The sequence below is a fragment of the Gorilla gorilla genome, chromosome 8 (assembly GCF_029281585.2).
Source record: "Gorilla gorilla gorilla isolate KB3781 chromosome 8, NHGRI_mGorGor1-v2.1_pri, whole genome shotgun sequence".
NCBI classification, from domain to species: Eukaryota; Metazoa; Chordata; class Mammalia; order Primates; family Hominidae; genus Gorilla; species Gorilla gorilla.
The window spans coordinates 42,116,575-42,143,755 of NC_073232.2; the positions used below are offsets into that span (position 1 = coordinate 42,116,575).

The 27,181-nt window shown below is 44.5% G+C and overlaps 1 protein-coding gene across 18 annotated transcripts in view; it reads left to right on the plus strand.

Moving 5' to 3' along the window:
- Positions 1-1,021: 1,021 nt before the first annotated feature.
- The window catches only part of USP54 (ubiquitin specific peptidase 54), a 126,363-nt gene continuing 100,203 nt past the window's right edge, over positions 1,022-27,181 (plus strand). For 5 of the 18 annotated variants that reach the window (XM_063709710.1, XM_063709719.1, XM_055353469.2 and 2 more), the window contains exon 1: positions 1,479-1,641. The gene's annotated coding sequence lies outside the window, so the exon portion shown is untranslated. Of the gene's footprint in view, positions 1,642-1,714; positions 2,012-25,222; positions 25,952-27,181 lie in introns of those variants that run through there. The other 13 variants (XM_055353442.2, XM_055353436.2, XM_055353458.2 and 10 more) reach the window with 6 other exon arrangements.

A 27,181-nucleotide genomic window follows, 5' to 3' on the forward strand; every position in this document is an offset into this window, starting at 1 on the left:
TTGTAGTCTCCAGTGGGTCCTAGTCCCTATGTCAGGTCATCTTTTATTGTTACTTGCCTAGCCTCTGCAGCCATTCGAGTTAGCAATTTCAAGAGTTTCTTTTACATACACCACACACCCATGATACCACCCCCCGGACATCTAGAGAGCTCATTCATTACTCTAGAGTCTAGGACTGCGCTGTCCGATACTGTCGTCACTAGTTGCATGTGGCTCTTGAGCTCTTTAAATGCTCCCAGTCCTTAATGAGATGTGCTCCAAGTATAAACACCAAATTTTGAAAACTTAGTACGAAAAAAAGAATGTAAGTTATCTTGTTAATAACATTGGTTATATGTTGAAATATTTTGATCTCTCTCACACTCTTTCTTGAGGCAGAGTCTGGCCCTGTTTGTTGGAGTGCAGTGGTGTGATCATAGCTCACTGCAACCTCCACCTCCCAGCTCAAGGGATTCTCCCACTTTATCCTCCCGAGTTGCTGGGACTACAGACGCGCGCCACTACGCCCGGCTCATTTTTTTTTTCTTTTTTGAGACGAAGTCTCGCTCTGTCGCCAGGCTGGAGTGCAGTGGCGTGATCTTGGCTCACTGCAGCCTCCAACTCCCTGGTTCAAGCAATTCTCCTGCCTCAGCCTCCCGAGTAGCTGGGATTACAGGCACACGCCACCACGCCCAGCTAATTTTTGTATTTTTAGTAGAGACGGGGTTTCACCACGTTGGTCAGGATGGTCTCGATCTCCTGACCTCGTGATCTGCCCGCCTCGGCCTCTCAAGTGCTGGGATTACAGGCGTGAGCCACAGCGCCCGGCCGACCAATGTTCTTTACATCCACCTTCTGTTCTAGATGCTGTTCAATTAGTCTGCTTTTATAGTTGTCTGAGAGCAGAGAGAAAAAGCCCCACAACTAAGTGCTGAGAGTCACCAAGTAAGGGGGACGTGGCCGCAGGGCAGGAAACAAGTCCAAAATTCAAATCACACACCAACGCGGTTCCTTTCTGCATCCAAGGTCAATAAAAATTTTTTTTTTTTTTTGGTAACTTCCTATATTGCTGGGGCGAACTGATGGAGCAGGGCACCCGTGGACAAACGTTTTTATGAAGCCAAATACCATTTACAAACCAGGGTGGGGAAAGAACGATGGAAGGGAATGAGGAGATGGGAAGGTCAGTTTCTGGCTTGCCCTCTCTGTCTCCAACTACTCCGCCTGGAGAAGGAAAATGCTGGGAAAATGAATCTTCAGCTAAAGACGACGCTGCTCTCAGTTTGAGGCAATTGGGAAAAGAAGGCCATATCCCTAAAGTTATCCCAGTTTAGGGTCTGCCACGCCAAGTTTCCTCAGCCCCGACGGACGCGGTCCCGCCTGCAATCATTTTCCGACTCCTGGCCAACTCAAGCTTCATCCTCGCCTGCGCCCCACCTCCACGCCTGTCCCGGACACCCGTGAAACGCCTTGAGGCCGCCATTTTAAACAGTGCTATCGCGAGATATACTTCGCTGTTTCCAGTCTGACTCATTTACTTTCTTGCGAGAGTCTCTTCTCGTCTGCTCTCGCCATGGCCAAGGAAAGTGTCGCGAGAGCTGGTTGCCTTGGCTCCCTGTAGCTATAGCAGCCGCGGCGGTTAAGTATGCGGCGCCAGGAGCTGTGAGTGCGACACCCTCAGGGGGGCGGGGCCGGGGGTAACGGGGTGCAGGGGGTAGCGCCTGGGGAGGGGGTGCGGGGAAGGTTAGGTCGCGAGAGGAATGGACCTGAGTGTGACGTGTGGGGCAGGACCTGGGTCCTGTGGGTACAGGGACGCGGCGCCGGTCTGCTCTAGGGCACGCGGGGAGGACTAGAGCTGCTGGGAGGTCCAGGGGGAGGGACCCGGGTGTAATGGGGTTCAAGGGGCGCGGGCTGGAGCGTGGAGGGGTGTGTGTGTTGGGAGCAGGGTGTTTACGGAGACTCGGAACTGGATAAAGGGACCAGGCTACATTGGGAAAGAAGTGGGAAGAAATGGGGTACAGCGAGGAGGAGGGTATGTTGAATGAGAGCACAGACGCTGGGCCCAGTTTGCTTTTCACTGGTTAGAGGGGTGGAGGGAGGAGAAGGGATCAGACCTTTACAGATCCCCGGGCTCTGCCTGAGGCTAGTCGGGGACCGCGCGCCGGGACCTGGGTCCTAAATGGCCGTGGCGGGAATGGTGGCGTCCCAGATCGTCGCCGCCTCCTTTCCCTCTTTCTGGAGAGATACCCCACGGACACTCTTGAGATGCGAACGGAGAGTCCTGGTGAACTAGTATTAGTTGGGAAGGTTCTTTTCGCTGAGAAACTACGAGTAGGATAATGAATGATTGCTACTCTTAAAATAAAGCGCAGGGTGGGGGGGGGGGCGCGAGAGAGCGATTCTTGAGAAGAAAAAAACACTAAGGTTGCTTCCTCTGAAGCGTATTGAGTTGGAAGAAGGGGGTGTGTGCTAAGCTTACGTTTCTTCCCAGACTCATTCAAGTGTACAATTTCTTTACGGTGTGCTTATGAAATACATGGAAGGTAGTCAGGTTAGATGGTATGGTGAAAAAATGTGCAATACGACACTTAAACCTTCCGCAAATGTAACTTAAAAAACAATTTTTTTTAATTGCAGCAGCAGGCTGAACACTAAATCTAGGGATAGTTTTAGTTATTTGGATGTAAAACCTGGTGTTCCTAAAGTGTGCTTATCAAGCTATTTGCCTTTTAAGAAATGAATGAGATTTTATTTTAGGAGACAGAACATGTTTTGAATGTCTCAATGTTGAAATAAAAGATGTCTCTCAGGAGTTAAAATCACAGGGGAAAACATCTAGTCTTTGAGTCTTAAGGACTGTTTTCTGGAAACAGGTGTGGACCACTTTGCTGGTTAACTGTTATTTGTAGTGAAAACAATGGCTTCAAGTCAGGCATAAAAATAATTTATTTCAATCGACAGATACAAGTTTTCTGATCATTTTTCTATCTTTTGTAGGTATACATTTGAAAGGGATAACTCTCTTGTGATTATATAACTGAATTTTTTTATGTTGAGGTTCACAAATGCATTAATTACAATAATGGCTTTTTGGCTGGGCGCGGTGACTCACGCCTGTAATTCCAGCACTTTGGGAGACCGAGGCGGGCAGACTGCTTGAGGTGAGGAGTTCGAGACCAGCCTGGCTAACATGGTGAAACCCCCGTCTCTACTAAAAAAATATAAAAATTAGCCGGGCCTGGTGGCGCGCGCCTGCAATCCCAGCTACTCGGAAAGCTGAGGCAGGAGAATCGCTTGAACCCCGGAGGGGAAGGTTGCAGTAAGCCGAGATCGCACCATTGCACTCCAGTCTGGGCGACAGAGCGAGACTCCGTCTCAAAAAAAAAAAAAAAAAAAAAAAATATATATATATATGGCTTTTAAAAATCCTTCTTCAGCTGGTCTTAATGTGGCTAGTCACTGAACCCATTTATTTGATATATGTTAGAGTAAAACCTAATTTGTAATGTCAGCAGCTAAACATTAAAGTAGAAGTGCTTTTCTGATGCAAGATAAAGCTTTGTGTGGTGGTTGAGTCCAAAAGATTTCTGCATGAATCCAATAACAAGCTCTACTGAACTCCTGTTATGTGTAAAGTACCGTGTAAGGCATTGCAGTGAAAAAAGATTAATTCATTTATCCACTTAATATTTATTGGGACCTATTTTGTGTCTGATTGCTAAGCCTTCAGGATACAAATACAGGTAGAACTCGATCTTTGCCTTGGAATTGCTCAGACCCTGTGAGGGCAGACTGATAGAGAAAAAAATACTTACAATGTAATAAGCACAATATATGAACATGAAAGTATGAGACAAGGTGCTGCCCCTGAAGAGTTTATATAGTAGTTGACAGGACAAAGAATTTGTTTGTTTGTTTGTTTTGCAACAGGGTCTCACTGTGTTACTTAGGCTGGAGTGCAGTGGCAAGATCATGGCTCACTGCAACTTCAACCTCCTGGGCTCCAGCCATCCTTGTACCTCTGTCTCCTGAATAGAGCTGAGACTACAGGTGAGGGCCACCATGCCCAGCTGATTTATTTTTAGAGATGGGGTCTTGCTATATTGCCAGGCTGGTCTCAAACTCCTGGGCTTAAGTGATACTCCTGCCTCAGCCTCCCAAAGTAAGAATTTTCTTTTCTCTTTTTTTGAGACAGGGTTTTGCTCTGTTGCCCAGGCTGGAATGCAGTGGTGTCATCACAGCTCACTGCCACCTCAACCTCCTGGGCCCAAGCTTTCCTCCCACCTCAGCCTCCTGAGTAGATAGGACCACAGGTGCATGCAACCACGCGCAGTTAATTATTAAAATTTTTTTTGTAGAGACGAGGTCTTGCTATGTTGCCTAAGCTGGTCTGGCTATGTTACCCAGCAATCCTCCTGCCTTGGCAGCTTGGCTTCCCAAAGCGCTGGGATTACAGGCTTGAGCCACCATGCCCAGCCTAAGAGTTTTCAAAATTACAAAGTGTTAACCAAACTAAACTGTGCTGCCTTAGTGAAACACATAGTAAGTTTCTCAGAAGAGATAAAAGAATGGAAGTTTGAGGAGAAAATTCACTGGTCAGTTCATAATTTAAGCCCCCCTTTTTTTTTTTCTTTAAAAACGAGTTGTCTGTTGCCCAGGCTGGAGTGCAGTGGAGTAATCACGGCTCACTGCAGCCTCAGTCTCCTGGGTTTAAGGAATCCTCTTGCTTTTCAGCCTCTCCAGGAGCTGGGACTACAGGTGCTTGGCTAATTTTTGTACTTTTTCTAGAGACAGGATCTCCCTATGTTGCCCATGCTGATCTCAAGCACCTGGGCTCAAGTGATCCTCCCACCTCAGCCTCCCAGAATGCTGGGATTATAGGCGTGAGCCACCTCGCTGGTCCTATTAGTCTTTTTTAGTACTCCTTTACTGTAGATGTAAATAAATACGGACCAGGCACAGTAGCTCAGGCCTGTCATCACAGCACTTTGGGAGGCTGAGGTGGGCGGATCAGTTGAGGTCAGGAGTTTGAGATCAGCCTGGCCAACATGGTGAAACCCTGTCTCTACTAAAAATACAAAAATTAGCTGGGCATGGTGATGCCTGCCAGTAATTCCAGCCACTCGGGAGGCTGAGGCAGGAGAATCGCTTGAACCCAGGAAGCGGAGGTTACAGTGAATCGAAATCATGCCACTATACTCCAACCTAGGCAACAGGCAAGATTCTGTCTCAAAATAAATAAATAAATAAATAAATATTACAACAGTCTTAAGGCAATAATAATAATAGATAACATTCATTGAGTGATTATTAATGTGCCAGGCACATTATCTCATTTTATCTTATAACAACACTCTGCTCTGCAGCTGGTACTAGTTACTTTAAAGAAAACCAAGGCTTAAAAAGTTCAGGAAGTTACCAAAGATTATTAAGCTAGTAGATGGTAGATTAGAGATTGGTGTTGGAAATTTATGTGATTCTAATATACTAAGAAAGATTTCTTTCTTTTGTAGGGAAGGAGGGAGTCTTGGTATGGAGGAAGTGGGGAGAGGTTGCAGGTGGAACTGGCCAGGAGACCAGAATTCTGGGTGGGACTTGGAAGGTATAAATGGATAGGGGTATCTGTTTTTTTACTCATAGATTTTCTCCCTCAGATATTTACACTACCTATGGGGAACTAATGTGAATGTTAGCATGATGCTAAATACAAAATTTGTATTGTTATATAGAGAATTGAGTAAATTACCAAATTTCTGTTGTATATAATTGTATAGGGAGCTATGCTTGGGAAGATAGTTGTAGCAAGCAATTACATATTTGTAAGCTTCCAGCAAGTGATCATTTTAGTAGCGGAAATGGTTATCTGTATTCATATATAGGGGAAATGTTATTCGAACAGACTTTAAGGCATTTAGTCAAACATATTTTCATACAGTAGTTTTTTTTTTTTTTTTTTTTTTTTTTGAGACGGAGTGTCCCTGTGTCGCCCAGGGTAGAGTACAGTGGTGCAATCTTGGCTCACTGCAAGCTCCGCCTCCTGGGTTCATGCCATTCTTCTGCCTCAGCCTCCTGAGTAGCTGGGATTACAGGTGCCCGCCACCACGCCCGGCTATTTTTTGTATTTTTAGTAGAGATAGGGTTTCACTATATTAGCCAGGATGGTCTTGATCTTCTGACCTTGTGATCTGCCCGTCTCGGCCTCCCAACGTGCTGGGATTACAGGCGTGAGCCACTGTGCCCCGCCTTCATACTGTAGTTTTTTTATATTGAGAAAAATGTATGTGTCACATGTTTTTATATATTTGCTTTCAGGTTTTTTTTTTTCACTCTATATTCCAAAGTCCAAAGTACAGTTTTCTGGTTGAAATTCAAATTTTATATCTTTGTATTATTTGTTTGTTTTTTGAGACAGAGTCTTGCTCTGTCACCCAGGCCGGAGTGCAGTGGCACAATCTTGGCTTATTGCAACCTCTGCTTACCAGGTTCAAGCGATTCTCCTGCCTCAGCCTCCTGAGTAGCTGGGATTACAGGCACGTGCCACCGAGCTCAGCTAATTTTTGTATTTTTAGTAGAGACGGGGTTTCGCCATGTTGGCCAGGGTGGTCTCCAACTCCTGACCTCGGGCGATCCACCTGCCTCAGCCTCCCAAAGTGCTGGGATTACAGTGGTGAGCCACCGCATCCGACCTGTTTGTTTTTTGAGACAGAGTTTTGCTCTTGGCCTCAGCCTCCGGAGTAGCTGGGATTACAGGTGCCCGCCACCACACCCAGATAATTTTTTGTATTTTTGGTAGAGACAGGGTTTCACCACGTTGGGCAGGCTGGTCTTGAAGTCCTGACCTCAGATGATTGACCCGCTTTGGCTTCCCAAAGTGCTGGGATTACAGGCGTGAGCCACCACGCCCGGCCCCCAAATTTTATATCTTTGTAAATGGCTTCTTTAAAAATCTACGTGAGATTATGTCTGTAATCCCAGCACTTTGGGAGGCTAAGGCAGGAGGATTGCTTGAGGCCAGGAGTTCAAGACCAGCCTGGCCAACAGAGTGAGACCCTATTTCTACTGAAAAAAAAAAAAAAAAAGAATCCCCAGAAACCTAAGTGAGAATGATAAATACCATTAATGAAGTATTGATAATCAGTTCTAGACTTACTAGAATGCTTAGCAGTCAGCCAGTCCATTCTATTCATTTTATATTGAGGAAACTAAAGCCTAGAGAACTTTCTTTTTTCTTTCTTTCTTTTTTTTTTTTTTTTTTGAGATGGAGTCTCGCTCTGTCGCCCAGGCTAGAGTGCAGTGGCACAATCTCGGCTCACTACAACCTCCGCCTCCCAGGTTCAAGCAATTCTCCTGTCTCAGCCTCCTGAGTAGCTGGGACTACAGGCGCCCGCCACCACGCCCAGCTAATTATTGTATTTTCAGTAGAGACAGAGTTTCACCATATTGGTCAGGTTCGTCTGGAACTCCTGACCTCAAGTGATCTGCCCACTTTGACCTCCCAAAGTGCTGGGATTACAGGTGTGACCCACTGTGCCCGGCAAGCCTAGAGAACTTTTAAATGACTTACCCAAAGTCACACAGCTGCAGTGTCCCAGATGTCCTGGTTTCCAGTTAACTGTTCCTTGTACTCTACCACATTGCCAAGTTATATTTAATAATTACTGTAGAGTTATAGATGCCCTCAGCTAATTTTGGGAAACCAGTTTTGTCAAGAGGCTATTTACTGATAGATGACAGAATACAAACTGATTACTTGTTTACCTTAAGCTGTACTTATACTTCCTAGTTGTACTAAGGATAAGTTATTCAGGTGTTTTATTTAGGTGCTTCCTATTTTTGGTTTGCTATATTACTGTTTAATTTTTCTGTCTTCTGTTGCACTGCTGGGCCATTTAATAAACGCTTCTCTGATTTAGAAAAAAGTGGAGGAATACAACTGCGTTATAATACATATTAGGTTGGGTGTGGTGGCTCACGCCTATAATCCCAGCACTTTGGAAGGCTCAAGGTGGGTGGATTGCTTGAGCCCACAAGTTCAAGACCATCCTGGGTATGGCAAAATGTAGAAACCCTGTCTCTACAAAAAAAGTGAAAAATTTAGCCAGGATTTGGTGGCATGCACCTGTAACCCCAGCTACTTAGGAGGCTGAGGCAAGAGGATCACTTGAGCCTGGGAAGTTGAGGCTGTAGTGAGCCATGATTCCACTATTGCGCTCCAGGCTGGGTGACTAACAGACACTCTGTCTCAAAAAAAAGAAAAAAGAAATACATGCAGTTTTGTTGTTTGTTTTGTTTTGCTTTTTTTTGAGACAAGTCTTGCTCCATCGCCCAGGCTGGAATGCAACCTCCGCCTCCTGGGTTCAAGTGATTCTCATGCTTCAGCCTCCCGAGTAGCTGGGACTACAGGCACGCCCCACCATACTTAGCTAATTTTTGTATTTTTAGTAAAGACAGGGTTTCACCATGTTGGCTAGGCTGGTCTCGAACTCCTGACCTCAGGTGATCTGCCTGCCTCGGCCTCCCAAAGTGCAGGGATTACAGGTGTAAGCCACCTGCCTGGCCTCTACCAAAAAATTTTTTTTTGAGATGGAGTCTCGCTCTGTTGCCCAGGCTAGAGTGCAGTGGCATAATCTCAGTTCGCTGCAACCTCTGCTCCCAGGTTCAAGCAATTCTCCTGCCTCAGCCTCCTGAGTAGCTGAGATTACAGGCACCAGCTACCACGCCCGGCTAATTTTTTTTTTTTTTTTTTTTTTTTTTTGAGATGGAGTCTCACTCTGTGACCCAGGCTGGAGTGCAGTGGCGCAATCGCAGCTCACTGCAACCTCTGCCTCCTGGGTCAAGCGATTCTCCTTCCTCAGCCTTCCAAGTAGTTGGGATTGCAGGCATGAGCCCCATGCCCAGCTAATTTTTGTACTTTTAGTAGAGAGGGGGTTTCACCATGTTGGCCAGGCTGGTCTTGAACTCCTGACCTTAGGTGATCCACCCTGCCTCATCCTCCCAAAGTGCTGGGATTACAGGCGTGAGCCCCTGTGCCCAGCCCCAGCTAATTTTTTACCAAAAATTTTAAAAAATTAGCTGGGTCTGGCAGCATGCGCCTATAGTCCTGGCTACTTGGGAGGCTGAGGCAGGAAGATCCCTTGAGCCCAGGTGTTTGAGGTTGCAGTCAGCTAAATCATGCCACTACACTCCAGCCTGGACGTCAGAGTGAGAGTGAGACCCTGCTGCTAAAAAGAGAAGACAAGTGATCTCATTTTGTTTATTTTTATTTATTAATGTTTTGAGATGGAGTCTTTCTGTGTCACCCAGGCTGGAGTGCAGTGGCGCAATCTCGGTTCACTGCAACCTCCGCCTCCCGGGTTCAAGCGATTTTCCTGCCTCAGCCTCTCGAGTAGCTGGATTACAGGCACCTGCCACCAAGCCCAGCTAATTTTTGTATTTTTAGTAGAGATGGGGTTTCACCATGTCGGCCAGGCTGGTCTCGAACTCCTGACCTCAGATGATCCGTCAACCTTGCACTCCCAGAATGCTGAGATTACAGGTGTGAACCACTGCCTTATTTTTATTTTTATTTTTATTTCTTGAGACAGGGTCTTTGTCGCCTAGGCTGGAGTGCAGTGCAATCACGGCTTACTGCAGCCTTTGCCTCCTGGAATCAAACAATCCTCTCACCTCAGCCTCCCAAGTAGCTGGAACTACAGATGTGCACCACCATGCCCAGCTAATTTTTAAAAAGTTTTTTTCACCCCACCCTCTCAACAAAGCTTTTCCTGACTCTGCTAGGAACCAGGAAGAGAAAGTCTAATTTTTAATTTTTTTGAAGAGACGAGGTCTCACTATATTGCCCAGGCTGATCTTGAACTCCTGAACTCAAGGAATTTTTCCACCTCAGCCCTCCAAAGTGCTGGGATTACACGTATGAGCCACTGCACCTGGCCAAGTGATCTCATTTTAAATTTCCATTTATTTGAGATGAAGTTGAATATTTTCCATATTTATTATTTTTTATTTATTTTTATTTATTATTATTATTTTTAGACAGAGTCTCTCTCTGTTGCCCAGGCTGGAGTGCAATGGCATGATCTCAGCTCACTGCAACCTCCGCCTCCTGCGTTCAAGTGATTCTCCCGCCTCAGCCTCCCAAGTAACTGGGATTACAGGCATGCGCCACCACGCCTGGCTAATTTTTTTTTTTTGAGACAGGGTTTCGCTCTTGTTGCCCAGGCTGCAGTGCAATGGTGTGATCTCAGCTCACCGCAACCTCCACCTCCTGGTTTCAAGCGATTCTCCTGCCTCAGCCACCTGAGTAGCTGGGATTACAGGCATGTGCCACCATGCCCAGCTAATTTTGTATTTTTAGTGGAGACAGGTTTCTCCATGTTGGTCAGGCTGGTCTCGAACTCCCGACCTTAGGTGATCTGCCTGCCTTGGCCTCCCAAAGTGCTGGGATTACAGGTGTGAGCCACTGTGCCCAGCCTAACATCTTTTTATTTCTTTATTGGCTGTATTTCTTTCAGTGGAATTGCTTATTCTTTGCTTATTTTGTAACTGGGCTTTTTTCTTCTCATTCTACCCCTCCCAGCCCATTTTAGTTTTTCTTTTGTATCAAAGCTACATTTATTCTCTGAAAACATTTTTTTAAGTTTTGTTTTGTTTTGTTTTGTTTTTGAGACAGAGTCTCCCTCTGTTGTTAAGGTTGAAGTGCAGTGGTGTGAGCTCAGCTCATTGTAGTCTCCACCTCCCAGGTTTAAATGGTTCTTGTGCCTCAGCCTCCTGAGGAGGCAAGATTACAGGCACCTGCCACCACGCCCAGATAATTTTTATATATTTTTTAGAATTTAATTTAATTTTAAGTTCCTGGATACACATGCAGGATGTGCAGGCTTGTTACATAAATGTGTGCCATGGTGGTTTGCTGTACCTATTAACTCATCACCTAGGTATTAAGCCCTGCATACATTAGCTGTTTATCCTGAGGCTCTTCCCACCCCCGCACGGGCCCTAGTGTGTGTTGTTCCCCTCCCTGTGTCCATGTGTTTTCATTGTTCAGCTGCCACTTATAAGTGAAAACGTGTCATTTGGTTTTCTGTTCCTGTGTTAGTTTGCTGAGGATACATGAATGGAACTTGATTTTTTTTTTTTTTTTTTTTTTTTTTTTTGAGATGGAGTCTCGCTGTCGCCTAGGCTGGAGTGCAGTGGCGCAATCTCGGCTCACTGCAGCCTCTGCCTCCTGGGCTCAAGCAGTTCTCCTGCCTCAGCCTCCCAAGTAGCTAGGATTACAGGCACTCGCCACCACCCCTGGCTAATTTTGTATTTTTAGTAGAGACAGGGTTTCACCATGTTCGCCAGGCTAGTCTTGAACTCCTGACCTCAAGTGATCTGCCCACCTCGGCCTCCCAAAGATTACAAGCGTGAGCCACCTTGCCTGGCTGAAGTAATTTCTGTATTTTTAGTAGAGACGAGTTTTGCCATGTTGGCCAGGCTGGTCTTGAACTCCTGGCCTCAAGTAATCCTCTCACCTTGGCCTCCCAAAGTGCTGGGATTACAGGTGTGAGCCACTGTGCTGGGCCTTTTTTTTTTTTTTTGAGACTGATCTCTTCGTTGCCCAGGCTGGAGTGATTTCGCTCACTACAGCCTCAATTTCCCAAGCTCAGGTGATCGTCCCACCTCAACCTCCCGAGTAGCTGGGACCACAGTGTGAGCCATCATGACCAGCTAATTTTTGTATTTTTTATAGAAAAAGCGTTTTGCTATGTTGCCCAGGCTATTCTAGAATTCCTGACCTCAAGCGATCTGCCTGCCTCAGCTTTGCAGAGTGCTGGGATTACAGGTGTGAGCCACTATGCCCAGCTTTATTTAAAAAAAAAATTTTATTTTTTTGTGGATACATAGTAGGTGTGTATATTTATTGGGTACATGAGATGTTTTGATATGGGCATGCATTGCATAATAATCAAATCATGTAAAATGGGGAATTCATCCTCAGCATTCATTATTTGTGTTATAAACAATTATACTTGTAGTTATTTAAAAATGTACAATTAAATTATTGACTGTAATTATCCATTTGTGCTATCAAATATTCCCTCTTACTCATTCTTTCTATTTTTGTTTTTGTTTTTGTTTTTGAGACAGAGTCTTGCTCTGTTGCCCAGGCTGGAGTGCAGTGGTGTGATCTCGGCTCACTGCAACTTCTGCCTCCCGAGTTCAAGCGATTCTTGTCCCTCAGCCTCCTGAGTAGTTGGGATTACAGGTGGATGCCGCCATGCCTGGCTAATTTTTGTATTTTTTAGCAGAGACAGGGTTTCACCATATTGGCCAGGCTAGTTTTAAACTCCTGGCCTCAACTGATCTGCTGCCTTGGCCTCCTAAAGTGATGGGATTACAGATGTGAGCCACCACGCCCAGCCTTTCTATTTGTTTTTGTACCCATTAACTATCCACACCTCTCCCCACTTTTCTCTTTAGACTAATAGGAACTCTCTCTATGTATCCCTGTATTTTAAACATATATTGCACATATTTTCTACAATCTGTTGCATCATCTGTAGTGTCCGTTGATGTGCTAAAATTTCATATCTGTCTTTTTTCTTAATGGTTTCTGGGTTTTGAGGCTTGCTTAAGTAGGCTCTCTCCATCCCAAAATTATAAAAATATTTTATATTTATCCTAACTCTTTACTAGCTTATTTAACTCTTTAATTGATTTGGAATTTATCTTTATATGTTTTTGGAGGTACTCTTTTTCTCCACAAATATGCAACTGACCCAAGCCTATTTGTTGAATATCGTGTCTTTAATGATATGAAATCTTATCTTCATCATGTTCTCAATTGCCATATATCCACCATTTGTGTATGTATGTATGTACGCCTGTGTTTCCTTTTTTTTTTTTTTTTTTTTTTTTTGGAGACGGAGTCTCACTTTTGTTGCCTAGGCTGGAGTGCCGTGGCGTGATCTCGGCTCACTGCAACATCCGCCACTGGGGTTCAAGCGATTCTCTGCCTCAACCTCTGGAGTAGCTGGGACTACAGGTGCATACCACTACGCCTGGCTAATTTACTGTAATTTTAGTAGAGACGGGGTTTCACTATGTTGGCCATGCTGGTCTCGAACTCCTGACCTCAAGTGATCCATCCGCCTTGGCCTCCCAAAGTGCTGGGATTACAGGTACCAGCTATTGCGCCCAGCCTGCATGTGTTTATTTTTGAATATTTCTGTTCTTTTCAGTTGTTTATTCTTGGGCCGGTACCATACAGTTTTTTTGTTTGTTTTTTGAGACAGGTATCACCCAGGCTGGAGTGCAGTGGTGCAATACTGGCTCACTGCGGCTTTGACCTCCCGGGCTCAGATGATCCTTCCACTTTAGCCTCCCCAGTAGCTGGAACTACATGTGTATGGCACCATGTGTGACTAATTTTTGTATTTTTAGTAGAGATGAGGTTTCTCCATGGCCTAGCTGGTCTCGAACTCCTGGCCTGGCCTAGCTGGTCTCGAACTCCTGGCCTCAAGTGACCTGTCCTCCTTGGCCTTCCAAAGTGCTAGGATTACAGGTGTGAGCCACTAAATCCTTTTGCTAATTATAATTTTTTCTTCTCTGTGTTTTTTTTTTTCTTTTCGAGACAGAGTCTTGCTCTGTCACCTAGGCTGGAGTGCAGTGGCACAATCTCGGCTTAACTGTAACCTCCGCCTTCTGGGTTCAAGTGATTCTTCCCTCTCAGCCTTCTGAGTAGCCGGGATTACAGGCACGCGCAACCACGCCCAGCTAATTTTTTGTATTTTTAGTAGAGATGGGGTTTCACCATGTTGACCAGGGTGGTCTTAAACTCCTGGCCTCAGGTGGTCGGCCTGCCTCAGCTTCCCAAAGTTTTGGTGTGAGCCACCACGCCCAGCCCTTTTGGGTTTTCAAGATAGTCATATTTCTAACTGTTCATGTCTTTGCCTATCTCTGTTTTGGCATATGCAATTTTTTTCTTATTTTGACGTTTTAAATCTCTATAGTAAAAATATTCTTTTTTTTGGTGGGGGTGACAGGGTCTCAAAAAAAAAAAAAAAAAGAGGGTGGTAGGCCGGGTGCGGTGGCTCACGCCTGTAACCCCAGCACTTTGGGAGGGGGAGGCCGAGGCAGGTGGATCACCTGAGGTCTGGAGTTCGAGACCAGCCTGGCCAACATGGTGAAACCCCGTCTTGACTAAAAATACAAAAATTAGCTGGGCATGGTGGTGTGCACCTGTAGTCCCAGCTACTCCGGATGCTGAGGCAGGATTGCTTGAACCCGGGAGGTGGAGGTTGCAGTGAGCCAAGATCACGCCACTGTACTCCAGCCTACGTAACAGAGTGAGACTCCATCTCCAAAAAAAAAAAAAAAAGGCTGCAGTGCAGTGGCACGGTCACCACTCACTACAGCCTTGACCTCCTGGGCTTAAGCAATCCTCCCACCTCAGCCTCCTGAGTAGCTGGGACCAGAGGCGCGCACCACCATGCTTGGCTAATTTTTTGTGTTTCTTGGAGAGACGGGGCCTCACCATGTTGCCAAGGCTGGTCTCAAACTCTTGAGCTCAAGTGATTCTGCTATCTTGGTCTCCCAAAGTGCTGAGATAACAGGTGTGTGCCACCACGCCCAGCCAAATATATTCTTTTTTTTTTTGTCAAGACAATGTCTCTCACTCTGTCTCCCAGGCTGGAGTGCTTTGGCAAGATCTCTGCTCATTGCAACCTCCACCTCGTGGGTTCAAGGATTTTCCTGCGTCAGCTTCCTGAGTAAGTGGGGTACAGGCATGCACCACCACGCTCAGCTTATTTTTGCATTTTTAGTAGAGATTGGGTTTTGCCATGTTGGCCAGGCTAGTCTTGATTTCCTGATCTCAGGTGATGTGCCAGCCTTGGCCTCCCTAAGTGCTGGGATTACAGCCATGAGCCACCTCACCCGGCCATCAAGTATATTCTTTATCATATAGCTGGCAATGTTTTTTCTAGTTTGCTGTTTACTTTTAGGGGAAATCTCTTGACCATCAGTGGGTAAAACACTAGAATAGGTTGTTATAATGCTTGTAATATCTTGACATGGGGAAAATTCTAGGATGGCTGGAATTTGTAAAATCAAGTCTGTTGAATAAATTTATGAATTAAAACAAGGGGGAAAAAGCCTACTTTTGGGTACAAATGTGATTTGACTATAAAATTCTGGTATTCATTTAATGTTTTTTACAGTTATGTGCCATCTGAGTTAGAGGGGTTGCATTTAAAATTGGGGAGAAGCTAGCTCAATAAAATTGATCAGATTAAAAATCCTCAATAGTATATGTAAATAATAACTATCTGATATTTAATTATACATATAGGATAAATTGGGTTTTCTGTCTATCTATTTTATTTTATTTTTGAGACAGGATCGAACTCTTTCCCAGGTGGGAGTGCAGTGGCGGGATCTCAACTCACTGCAGCTTCAACCTCCCTGGGCTCAGGTGATCCTCCTGCCTCAGCCTCCCGAGTAGCTGGGACTATAGGGGCATACCACCGTGCCTGGCTAGTTTTTTTGTATTTTTCGTAGAGATGAGTTGTCACTGTGTTGTGCAGCCTGGTCTGGAACTCATGAGGTCAAGTGATCTGCCTGCCTCGTCTCCCAAATTGCTGGGATTTACAGGTGTGAGCCACTGCACCTGGCCTATTTTATTTCATTTTTATTACTATTTTTTTGAGATGGAGTCTTGCTCTGTTGCCCAGACGGAGTGCAGTGGCGTGATCTCTACTCACTGCAACCTCCGCCTCCCAGGTTCAAGCGATTCTCCTGCCTCAGCCTCCTGAGTAGCTGGGATTATAGGTGCCTGCCACCATGCCCAACTAATTTTTTTTTTTTTTTTAGTAGAGATGGGGTTTCACCATGTCGACCAGGCTGGTCTCGAACTCCTGATGCCAAGTGATGCACCTGCCTTGGCCTCCCAAAGTGCTGGGATTACAGGTGTGAGCTACTGCGCCCAGCCTATTTTTTATTTATTTATTTTTTCTAGATCTGGGTTCTCACTATGTTGCCCAGGCTGGCCTGGAACTCCTTCACTCAAGCCATCCTCCCACCTTAGCCTTCCAAGTAGCTGAGCTTATAGATAGGAGCTACCATACCTTGTACTTCACTAAGGTTTTTAATTTAGTTTATCAATATTAAAAAATATGGACACATTTTTAAAATTTAATGAGAAGTAGTAGAAAAATGGAATTCACTTTAAGGCTCACTTTTCTGTCTTTTTCTCCCAGAGAGTATATTGGTAGAAAAGCTTACCCAAATTTTACTTATTTTAGTTTCAGGGATACTTTCATATAATAAATTTGTGAATTATTTTACTTTTATGGCTTATATCAGGCACATATATGAATATTTGTATATTAAGGAGGTATGATGGTAGAATGTACAAAAATGTTTTTTAAAAAACTCACTGTTGCTCTTCTAGAATTTTTCTTATTTCAGTTTGTCTGTATAAATATTCTCTATAGATAAGTGACTTTTAAGGAAAAGCTGTTATATTCATTACATAGCTTGTTGCAAATAGGAAATCTAGCCCTATTATTGTTGGTATGAAACTAACAAGCTTTTCTGAAAGCCATATTTTAGTGTTTTGGCACTGTGTGGTAGCATTACCTTCCCGTGCCATGTTGAAAGCAAGAAACATGTTCTACAAAGCACATTTTTTTCAAATAGCATTTGAGTTTTTAAATGAAAACAGAAGCTGAGGTAAGGCTATATTGTATTCTTGCAAAATACATTTTTGTTTTATTGTGACCTGTGTGTAGGTTCATTTTTTCTAGGATGTTTGAAAAGTTTCTTTTTTTTCTTTTTCCTGAGACAGAACTGTCTCAGAAAAGTGATAGATGTCAGTTCTTGCTCAGTGGTCCAGGCTGCAGTGCAGTGGTGCGAACTCGGCTCACTGCAACCTCTGCCTCCTGGGTTCAAGCAATTCTCCCACTTCAGCTTCCCAGATAGCTGGGACTACAGGTGTGTGTGCCACCATGTCCGGCTAATTTTTGTAATTTTAGTAGAGTTGGGGTTTCACCATGTTGGCCAGGCTGGGCTCAAACTCCTGACCTCGAGTGATCCGCCCACCTTGGCCTCCCAAAGTGCTGGGATTACAGTACAGGTGTGAGCCACTGTGCCTGGCCAAAAGTTTCTGATATAAAGCTGGCAGGAAGTCAGTGACAATTATTAAGTCTTGGAAGAAAAATTTTTAAGTTTCTCCTGAGAAGAAATTTCTGAAGAAACATCTTGTAGATAATGTAGTTTCACAGTAAAGTTTTTTTATTTTTATTTTTTTAATTTGAGGCAGAGCCTTGTTCTGTCACCCAGGCTGGAGTGCAGTGGTGTGATCTCAGCTCACTGCAGCCTCCGCCTCCCAGGTTCAAGTGATTCTCATGCCTCAGCCTCCCAAGTAGCTGGGATTACGAGCATGTGCGACCACACTTGGCTAATTTTTTTTTTTTTTTGGAGACAGAGTCTTGCTCTATCACCAAGGCTGGAGTGCAGTGGCGTGATTTTGGCTCACTGCAACCTCCGCCTCCCAGGTTTAAGCAGTTCTTCTGCCTCAGCCTCCTGAGTAGCTGGGATTATAGGCACACGCCACCACACCCAGCTAATTTTTTTTTTTTTTTTTTTTTTTTTTTTTTTTTTTTTTGTGATGGAGTCTCACTCTGTAGCCAGGCTGGAGTGCAGTGGCATGATCTTGGCTCACTGCAACCTCTGCTTCCCAGGCTCAAGCGCTTCTCCTTCCTCAGCCTCCTGAGTAGCTGGGATTATAGGTGCCTGCCACCATGCCCAGCTAATTTTTGTATTTTTAGTAGAGATGGGGTTTCACCATGTTGGCCAGCATGGTCTCGATCTCCTGACTTCATGATCCGCCCACCTCTGCCTCCCAAAGTGCTGGGATTACAGGCAGGAGCCACCATGCCCGGCAATTTTTGTATTTTAAGTAAAGACAGGGTTTCACCATGTTGGCCAGGTTGGTCTTGAACTCCTGACCTCAAGTGATTCGCCCACCTCGGCCTCCCAAAGTGCTGGGATTACAGGCGAGAGCCACAGCACCCAGCCTCGTGGTAAAGTTTATATAGAAAAATGCATTCTCTGTGGAAACAAAACTTATTTGTGTGCCATTGTTTCATTTCTGACCCGGGCTGAGCTTTTATTTCTCTGTGCAGATCCATTTTCTTTGATGGTACATCCTGTCTTGGATGTTGACCCCAGTCAGAGCTGTATAGTGCCAAAACAAGATAGTTCTTTGGTTCTTTTTTGCCATTTCTTTCAACTCGTTGTTTATCTTTACTCATGGTCATTGAAGATCAGAAGGGTATTTAGGAACAAATGGGAATTCTATGTGTTCCTTCAGTGTTAGGGGAACACCAGGGAGACGCAATATCATTTTAGTATTGGGTTTTCACCTTTCCTGATGCCCACTAGGTCTAAGGAAACATCAAGCTTATTTTACAGCTTGATATAAGAAACTTTGTAATTACCAAATTAAGCTTTAGACACCTCAGTGTTTTAGAGTACTTACTGATATCTATAATACATATTCCTAGGGCCTATGCCTTTCCATATAAATTTTACTTATTTTTTGAGACAAAGTCTCACTCTGTCCCCCTGGCTGGAGTGCAGTGCCGTGATCTTGGGATCTTGGCTCACTGCAACCTCCACCTCCCAGGTTCAAGCGATCCTTCCACCTCAGCCTCCTGTGTAGCTGGGACTACAGACACGCGCTAGCATGCCCTGCTAATTTTTTATATTTTTAGTAGAGACTGGGTTTCATCATGTTGGCTAGGCTGGTCTCGAACTCCTGGGCTCAAATGATCTGCCCGCCTCGGCCTTCCAAAATGTTGGAATTACAGGCATGAGCCACCAAGCCTGGCCAAATTATTAAATGTTTTTGAACCTCACTTCCCTTATCTGTGAGATTAGGATAATAATAACCTACCTGAGCAAATTAAATGAAGTGATAGATGTCAGTTCTTAGCACAGTAGCCATAATGTTATAGGGACTCTAAATTTCAGTTTTCTTTTTCCCTTCCTTGAGTTGATTTAAGTTTTAAAAGATAGTGATTGTAAAATTACTTCGTAAGCGTATACAGTTATTTCAAATATTGTTCATGTTTGTGTTAAAAACAGTCAAACTCATTTTGGTTATGTTGGTATAAGAGGGAAACGTAGGGAGATGAGACAATGGAGAAAGTCTGAATAACTGTTTTTTTTTTTGTTTTTTTTTTTTTGTTTTTTTTTGTTTTTGAGATGGAATCTTGCTCTGTTGCCCAGGCTGGAGTGCGGTGTCATGAACTCGGCTCACTGCAACCTCTGCCTCCCGGGTTCAAGCGATTCTTCTGCGTCATCCCCTGAAGTAGCTGGGACCACAGGCACGTGCTACCATGCCCGGCTAATTTTTGTATTTTTGGTAGGGACAGGGTTTCACCATATTGCCCAGGCTGGTCTCGGACTCCTGACTTCATGATCCACCCGCCTTGGCCTCCCAAATTGCTGGGATTATAGGCGTGAGCCACCGTGCCCGGCCAAATCTGAATAACTTGTTGAGCAATACCATGTGGCAGGAGCTAGGCTTAACACTTCGCACACTGCAACTCATTTAATCCTTACTACTCAATTAAGTGCATTTCTTCCTCTGAAGGATTACTTCTTAGTTTTCTTTTTTTTTTTTTTTGAGATGGAGTCTTGCTCTGTCTCCCAGGCTGGGGTGCAGTGGCGTGATCTTGGCTTACTGCGACCTCCGCTTTCCGGGTTCAAGCAATTCTCGTGTCTCAGCCTCTCAAGCAGCTGGAATTACAGCGCATGCGGCCATCCCTGGGAAATTTTTTGCATTTTTAGTAGATACAGGGTTTTACCATGTTGGTCAGGGTGATCTTGAACTCTGAGCTCAGGCTCTCCATCGTCCTCCGGCTCCCAAAATGTTGGGATTACAGGCGCGAGCCACCGTACCCGGCCTACTTCTTAGTTTTTAAAATTAAAGTTTTCGTATTTCCACCCTTTTGAATAATAAGCCTCAGGAATGGGGCTCTTAATAACCTAATGCAGACTTCAAACTTTGTATAGAATATGACAAATAATTAATGACTTTTATTTCTAAGCTACCATCCTTTGTATTTGGAGACTATGTTCTTTAGGCTAAGTCTTCTTTCTGTTTATTTTTTTTTTCTTTTTTTTTTTAAGCAAACTCTAGGAATGATATTTACTTTTTGTGGAAACCAGGTCTCACTGTTCCGCAAGATGGAGTGCAATGGCAGGATTATGGCTCACTGCAGCCTCCACCTCCTGGACTCAAGTGATCCTCCTGAGTAGTTGGGACTACAGGTGCATGCCACCACACCTGGCTAATTTTTGTATTTTTTGTAGTGATGGGGTTTCACCATGTTGCCCAGGCTGGTCTCAAACTCCTGGGCTCAAGCTATCCTCCTACCTTGGCCTCCCAAAGTGCTGGGATTACAGGCATGAGCCATTGTGCCTGGTCAATATTTACTTTCTAATTCCTGCCTCTAGAAATATATTAGCTGCCCTGAACATATTAGGTTTTTCAGTTGTATGAAACTGTTCAGTTAGGTAGTTGGGAGTAATGAATTTGATGCCTATTGGTCCATTTCTTTTTTTTTTTTTTTTTTTTTGAGATATTGTCTCACTCTGTCACCCAGGCTGGAGTGCAGTGGCGCGATCTCGGCTCACTGCAACCTCCGCCTCCCAGGTTCACACCATTCTCCTGCCTCAGCCTCCCAAGTAGCTGGGACTGCAGGTGCCCGCCACCACACCTGGCTAATTTTTTTGTATTTTTAGTAGAGATGGGGTTTCACCGTGTTAGCCAGGATGGTCTCGATCTCCTGACCTTGTGATCTGCCCACCTCGGCCTCCCAAAGTGCTGGGATTACAGGCGTGAGCCACTGCGCCCGGCGCCTATTAGTCCTTTTCAACAAATATCACCAGTAAGGCTTGAATTGTTTTTTGAAATGAGAAAAGCAGCAGATTGTTTATTTGAATTTGAATTTAGAGTGTTTCTCTCTCAACACCTTATACTGATCAGGCTAAGAGATGGGCTCTCCTGTGTTGCCCAGGCTGTACTCGAACTCCTAGGCTCAAGTAATTCCTTCCCACCTCAGCCTCCTGATTGGCTGGGACTACAGGTGAGCAGCATCACACCCCACTTTGATTAGTTCTCTTTATTTTTTAAAAAATTGTGGTAAAATACACATAATATTTATCATCTTAACCATTTTAAGTGTACAGTTCAGTAGTATTGCATACATTCACATTGTTGTGCAGCCAATCTTCAGCACTCTCTTTTTTTTTTTTTTTTTTTTTTGAGACAGCCTCACTCAGTCGCCCAGGCTGGAGTGCAGTGGGGTGATCTCGGCTCACTGCAACCTCTGCCTCCTGGGTTCAAGTGATTCTCCTGCTTCACCCTCCCGAGTAGCTGGGATTACAGGACTGTACCACCAAGCCCGGCTAATTTTTGTATTTTTAGTAAAGACAAGGTTTCACCATGTTGTCCAGGCTGGTCTTGAACTCCTGACATTGGGTGATCCGCCCGCCTTGGCCTCCAAAAGTGCTGGGATTACAGGTGTGCGCTACCACACCTGCCCACCCTGTTTCATCTCATAAAACTGAGACTCCAAATCCATTAAACACCCCCCGATTCCTCCTTCCCCAAAGTGCCTAGCCACCACCATCCAACTTTCTGTTTCAATGAATTTGACTATTCTTCATGCCTCATATAATGAAGTCATTGGTATTTGTCCTGTTGTGACTGGCTTATTTCACTTAGTATAATGTCCTCAAGTTCATCTGTGTTGTAGCATGTGTCAGATTTTCCTTCCTTTTTAAGGCTGAATCAGTTCTATGTATGTACCACATTTTGCTTACCTGTTCTCTTAGGTGGCTCCTACCTGTTGTCTATTGTCAATAATGTTGCTATGAACATGGGTATACAATTATCTCTTTATTTATTTTTTGAGACAGAGTCTTGCTTTGTTGCCCAGGCTGGAATGCAGTGGCACAATCATGGCTCACTGCAGTCTCGATATTTTGGGCTCAAGTGATCCTTTCACCTCAGCTTCCCAAGTAGCTGAGACTACAGGCACACACCACCACATCCAACTAATTAAAAAAAAAAAATGGCTGGGTGCGTTGGCTCACACCTGTAATCCCAGCACTTTGGGAGGCCAAGGTGGGCGGATCATGAGGTCAGGAGATGGAGACCATCCTGCCTAACATGGTAAAACCCCGTCTCTACTAAAAATACAAAAAATTAGCCAGGCATGGTGGCAGGGGCCTGTAGTCCCAGTGAGAGGTGAAGCCAGCTGGACCTCCTGGGTTGAGTGGGGACTTGGAGAACTTTTCTGTCTAGCTAGAGGATTGTAAACACAGCAATCAGTGCTCTGTGTCTAGCTAAAGGATTGTAAATGCACCAATCAGCACTCCGTGTCTAGCTAAAGGATTGTAAATGCATCATTCAGCACTCTAAAAATGGACCAATCAGTACTCTGTAAAATGGACCAATCAGCAGGACGTGGGTGGGGACAAATAAGGGAATAAAAGCTGTCCACCCCAGCTAGCAGCGGCAACCCGCTTGGGTCACCTTCCACACTATGGAAGCTTTGTTCTTTTGCTCTTCAAAATAAATCTTGCTGCTGCTCACTCTTTGGGTCTGTGCCACCTTTAAGAGCTGTAACACTCATCGCGAAGATCTGCGGCTTCATTCTTGAAGTCAGCGAGACCAAGAACCCACTGGAAGGAACCAACTCTGGACACACCAGCTGCTTGGGACGCTGAGGCAGGAGAATGGCGTGAATCAGGGAGGCGGAGCTTGCAGTGAGCCAAGATTGCACCACTGCACTCCAGCCTCGGCAACAATGCGAGACTGTCTCAAAAAAAAAAAAAAAAAAAATTTTGTGGAGATGAAGTCTCACTATGTTGCCCAGCCTTGTCTCAAACTCATGAGATCAAGCAATTCTGCCTCAGCCTCCCAAAATACTAGGATTACGTGTGTGAGCCAATGTGCCTGGCAAGTTATCTTTTTGAGAGCATACTTTCAGTTCTTTTGGATATGTAACCAAAAGTAGAATTGCTGGATCATATGTCATTTTATTTTAATTTTGAAGAACTATCATACTAATTTTCATACTGGCTATACCATTTGACATTCTTACCAATGTGCACAAGGATACCAATTTCTCCACGTTCTTGCCAACACTGTTATTTTTGTTTTGTGTGTGGTTTTGTTTTGTTTTTTTGAGATGGACTCTTGCTCTGTCGCCCAGGCTGGAGTCAGTGGTGCGATCTCGGCTCACTGCAACCTCCACCTCCTGGGTTCAAGCAATTCTCCTGCCTCAGCCTCCTGAGTAGCTGGGACTACAGGTGCGCACCACCACACATGGCTAATTTTTGTATTTTTAGTACAGACAGGGTTTCACCACATTGGCCAGGCTGGTCTCGAACTCCTGACCTCATGATCTGCCCCCCTCGTCCTTCCAAAGTGCTGGGATTACAGGTGTGAGCTACTGTGCCTGGCCACCTTTTTTTTTTAATAGTAGCCATCCTAATAAGTGTGAGGTGATATCTCACTGTGGTTTTGATTTATTTTCCCTAATGATTAGTGATCTTGAGTGTCTTTTCCTGTGTTCATTGGCCATTGGTGTATCTTCTTTGGAGAAATGTCTGTTCAAGTTCTTTATTTTTTAATTGTATTTTGTTGTTGTTGAGTTGTAGGAGTTTTTTTGTTGTTTTTGTTTTTGAGACAGGGTCTCACTCTGTCACCCAGGCTGGAGTTGAGTGGTGTGATCTCGGCTCACTGCCACCTCTGCCTCCCGGGTTCAAGTGCTTCTCCTGCCTCAGCTTCTCAAGCAGCTGGCATTACAGGTGTGCGCCACCACGCCTGATTAACTTTTTTGCATTTTTAGTAGAGACAGGGCTTAATAGAGACAGGTTTAGTAGAGATGGGGTTTCGCCATGTTGGCCAAGCTGGTCTCAAACTCCTGGCCTCAAATGATCTGCCCGCCTTGGCCACCCAAAGTGCTGGCATTACAGGTGTGAGCCACCGCACACGGCAGGAGGTCTTTATATATTGTGGATATTAGCCCCTTATCAGAATAATGATTTACAAATATTTTCTCCCATCTCATGGGTTGTCCTTTCTCTTTTCCTTTGATTCACAGTTCTGTTTTTTAAAAATTTTATTATATATTTTCTAAGACATTTAAAAGAATAATACAGTAAACATCTTTATAATCGCCATCCAGCAAATTAAATATTAGTAAATTAGTTTGCTCCCGAGTTTCCCCTTATTGATTACAAGTCCCTCACCAAAGGTAACCACTAATGAATTTGATTTTTCTCTGACTAGTTTATACTCCTTAGACAGCCTGTTAGCGTATTAGAAGCTTGTGATGACTGAAGTAAAAATACTGCAAAGGTCCTGGGGAAGGCTAATTAGGGTGGGATGAGTGCTTTCTTAGATTTTTGTGATGCTGTTTTCAAAAGCCCAGTTCAGCACCCTATCAGAGATACTTGCACATAATAGGTGTACAGAAATGTTTGTTGAATAACTATTTGGAACCCATGTACTTCTGATTGAAGATATTTTGTACCACTATTATACTATTTTCTGTTTTTTTTTTTTTTTTTTTTTTTGAGACAGAGTCTTGCTCTGTCGCCCAGGCTGGAGTGCAGTGGTGCGATCTCAGCTCACTGCAACCTCCACCTCCTGAGTTCAAGCAGTTCTCCTGTCTCAGTCTCCCAAGTAGCTGGGACTACAGGCGCACACCACCACGCCTGGCTAATTTTTGTATTTTTATTAGAGACAGGTTTTCACCTTGGTCAGGCTGGCCTTGAACTCCTGACCTCAGGTGATCCACCCGCCTTGGCCTCCCAAAGTTCTGGGATTATAGGCATGAGCCACAGTGCCTGGCCACTATTATACTGTTTTTTTTTTTTGAATCAGAGTCTTGCTCTGTCACCCAGGCTGGAGTGCAGTAGCGTGATCTCAGCTTACTGCAAGCTCTGCCTCCTGGGTTCACGCCATTCTCCTGCCTCAGCCTCCCGAGCAGCTGGGACTACAGGTGCCCGCCACCACGCCTGGCTAATTTTTTTATAATTTTAGTAGAGATGGGGTTTCACAGTGTTAGCCAGAATGGTCTTGATCTCCTGCCCTCGTGATCTGCCCACCTCGGCCTCCCAAAGTGCTGGGATTACAGGCATGAGCCACCGTGCCCGGCTATTATACTATTTTTTCATGAAGTGAAGTTTACATATCTCTGTATTAGGATTACTGTATACTTTACCAATAAATAGACTGCTATGGCAGAATAAAGGTTTTCTTAGAGGTAGTAAAACTGAGGGCAAACCTGAGTTGGGAACATTTTAGCTCTAAATACATACAGTACATTTAGCTGCCTTGGCTAATTTAACTTTTAGGCAGGGCAAATGGAATAAGGCAGATGTTGAGGTGCTACATTTTTGGTTCAGAAAAATGGTTGTGAGTTTTGAAAGAAGGCATGATTCTGGTAAGATCTGACTGTGGGCAAGGGGCTGTTGAAACAAACAGTGCAGTGTTTCCAGGGCAGTGGTGAAGGACTTGACCTCCATTGTAGCTGAAAATGAAGTCCTTCTCTAACAAAGCCATAGTAGCAGCAGCAGCAGCTGTTGCCACTGCCACCTGCGTTCAGTGGCTGTGTGAGGTGGCTAGACCAGGAAATGATTCCATGGCACTAGGCATGTGTAAGGAAGGACTTACTTTGGCTCTGGCAAAGTGGTTGTACAGGTTGTGGGTGTCACTTTAAACATACAAAGATCTGCTTGCTGGAGGAGGGGCAGCTTCTTGAGGATCAGGTGTGCATCTGAAAGGGATGAGCTCATCCTTCTAACCAGACCTGCTCTAGACGCTGACTGAATGTTTTCCTAGTTCTAAGTCCTGCAGCTGGGAGAAGCAGGAAATGATTGACGCTTCAGGCACTTGGTGAGTAGCAAAAAGAAAAAAAAAAAAAGGCATTTTTGGGGAAGCTTTTGAAATGTGTGTGTGAGTATCAGGTTGAAGGTGACATACACACACATTCAGTCTTTCTCTAAGTTGAGGATTGCAGTAAAGTGTATGGTGGTATTGAGGAAAGCAAAGCTTTGGTGGTTCTAACTTTATTCTACTGCTTCTTTTTGAGGTGACTTTCCATGACTTAACAATTTTGTTTCCTACACTGTCTTGACTGGTTTCATTTCTCTAGGAAATAAGAATCCCAGGAGCTCCTTTTTTATTTTCAAGGATCTTCATGACTTGTTTTGGAGCTTTTATTGATGGAACTTATCCCACATTAGAAGACTTCTGTGTTGGATTTCAGAGCTCCTATACATGATCCTGTTTTGTTTTAATTTACCCAAACTTTCCTATTCACTTTAAGTAAGGTTCTTAAACATGAAATTGGTTTAGAAAAGAAATATCATTTATTATTTATTTATTTGTAACCTTTATTTTAGGTTCCAGGGTACATGCGCAGGTTTGCTATATAGGTAAACTGCATGTTACAGGGGTTTGATGTACAAATTATTTCATCATCCAGGTAATAAGCATAGTACCTGATAGGTAGTTTTTTGAGATAGAGTTTCGCTCTTGTCACCCAGGCTGGAGTGCAGTGGCGCGATCCCGGCTCACTGCAACCTCCACCCCCCGGGTTCAAGCGATTCTCCTGCCTCGGCCTCCTGAGTAGCTGGGATTACAGGTGACTGCCACCACACCCAGCTAATTTCTGTATTTTTGGTAGAGATGGGGTTTCACCATGTTGGCCAGGCTGGTCTCAAACTCCTAACCTCAGGTGATCCGCCTGCCTCAGCCTCCCGAAGTGCTGGCATTATAGGCGCGAGCCCCTGCGCCTGGCCCCTGATAGGTAGTTTTTTGACTCTTCACCCTCCTTCCACCTTCTATCCTCAAGTAGGCCCCAATTGTTTATTATTTTGAATGGAACTTTTTATCTTGAGATAATTCTAGATTTATACAGAGTTAAAATAAATAATAATATTGACCTGATGTACCATTTACCTCATTTCCTCCAATGGCAATATCTTCCAAAATTATAGTACAATTTTACAACTGGGGTATTGATGTTGATACAGTCAAGGTACCAAATATTTTCATCACCACAGGATCTACCATGTCCTTTTATAGCTACCCCCACTTCCCTTCCACCCCTACACCTTTCTT